Source organism: Apis dorsata, unplaced genomic scaffold (assembly GCF_000469605.1).
Source record: "Apis dorsata unplaced genomic scaffold, Apis dorsata 1.3 scaffold_172, whole genome shotgun sequence".
NCBI classification, from domain to species: Eukaryota; Metazoa; Arthropoda; class Insecta; order Hymenoptera; family Apidae; genus Apis; species Apis dorsata.
Genome location: NW_006263460.1, coordinates 255,355 through 257,268, shown reverse-complemented (window position 1 = coordinate 257,268; position 1,914 = coordinate 255,355). Strand labels below are relative to the sequence as shown.

The following is a 1,914-nucleotide window of genomic DNA, read 5'->3' as shown; positions in this document are numbered from 1 at the left end:
TTACAATATTCGCCGTAACGCGTCTTGTTACGTACATATTTATATTATAATATATATATTTATATATATAGCGTGTATCTGTGAAGAACGTTGTATAAAATATTGTATAAATATATAAATACTTGATTGAAAAAAAATAAATATATTAAATTAAAAAAAAGACGTAACGTAAAGTATATTATTTTATTATTAATATTATATTTTAATATATATATATATATATATATATAAGTTGTCAAGTCTATAACAGGAGGGTACGAAAAATTAGCGTCGTTTCGCTACCGCGACCGAGTCTCGCTAATGCCGCTTCATCATTATATCTCGATCAAACAGGAGATTGCTTTTTTTTATATTTTGCTTGCACATACGAGTGACAAAATAGGGATAGATAAATATTTGTACAGGAAGGAAGGAATAGAAAAAAAAAGAAAAAAAACTGTGAATTCTTGGAAGAATTGTACAACACGCTTCTTTGATAAAAAAAGGAAACGAAAAATGTGAGAAAATTACTAAAGTACACGTGTGTTTGTGTCTACGTGTAAGAATCTGTCTGTAAAATGATTCGAATAAATAGGTGTAACAATATTAATTGCACTAATCAACTAAAAAAACTCCCTTTCTTTCTTGTGCTCATTCGTGCTCGTTTAAACTCGATATTTACAGCTAAGTTTGTAAGTGTACAATGTAAATAAAAGAAGAAACGTGCGAATACACGGTAAGGATGAATTCAAAGAAGCGTATTTGGATGAAAATTGTGTTCGAATTGTGAAGAGTGTTCCTTCCTATGTACGAGTTAATAGGAAACTTGTTTCGTTCCATGGAAAAAAGAAAGAAAGAAAGAAAAAACAAAAAATGATTTAGAACGAAAAATGAAGAAAAAAATGGTTGATAAATAGCACGTATGCAAAGTACACAATTACGTTGCCTTCATGCAAATGAAATCGATCTATTTCTATAAGTTCATAAATAAATTAAATATTCTAATATATATATATATTCTTCAATTCTGTGAATTTCTTCATAAATCATTGTCGATTGTCTTCTCGAGGATTATCGAATACAATTATTTTTAAGATGTGAAATACGAAAATAAAAATAAATATAGAAATTAACGCGCAAATTGAGTAGGTTTTCACCCTTAACATAAAAATATATTTCTTGTTGGTATTAAGATTCTGTGAAAAAAAAAATGTAAAATTTAAGAAATGTTTAAACAAAAAAGTTTCTTTATCTTTAACTTTTTCTAAAAACGACCAACTTTTTTTTAATTTTATTTTACATTTCATAAATTTTTCAGCAATTTTTATCAATAGAATGATTTTATAAAACAATCTTTAAATTATAAAAAAAAAATAAAAATTGTTTATAAATTCAAAAAAAAACGTTCGATCAAGAAATATTTATATGCTGTCAATTCGCATTAAGTTCTCTAACGTTTTAAAGTTCTCTTGTAAACACAATTTCAAAACTACAATAAAAATTACGTTGAATAAATATTTCTTCGTTACTCAAAACTCATCGATCGGCTACAAAATGATTATACAAAACTAAAAAGAAAAAAAATAAATAAATAAATTTATCTCTCAAGAGGTCGAACAAAATCACAACGATTTAACTTATGAAAAAGAAGAAAAGAAAAAGTTGAAAAGAGAAAGAAATCTTGGCATAGAAATTCGGCCACTTTTCTATGAAAACAAAAATAGGCGGGAAAAGAATGGTGATAATATATAAATAACGATATAATAATAAAGATGGCAGAGAACACGATGAAAAGAGACTCGGTGGCATCGCGAGACGCTTTTGAAAATATGTGCCGTCGCTACTTCTTTCATCGTCGTGCGAGTATAATCGCGGATATCTCGCGACACGAGGAGAGAACTCGACAGTTCGTCGTGCCTCTTCCCGTTCGGCCGC

The 1,914-nt window shown here is 28.2% G+C and overlaps 1 long non-coding RNA gene across 1 annotated transcript; it reads left to right on the top strand.

The window, feature by feature from the left end:
* The first annotated feature begins 375 nt into the window (after nt 1–375).
* Nucleotides 376–1,914, top strand: LOC116185416. Its single transcript, XR_004150259.1, has 2 exons — nt 376–1,409; nt 1,444–1,914. It is a non-coding gene; the product is annotated as an uncharacterized LOC116185416 (long non-coding RNA).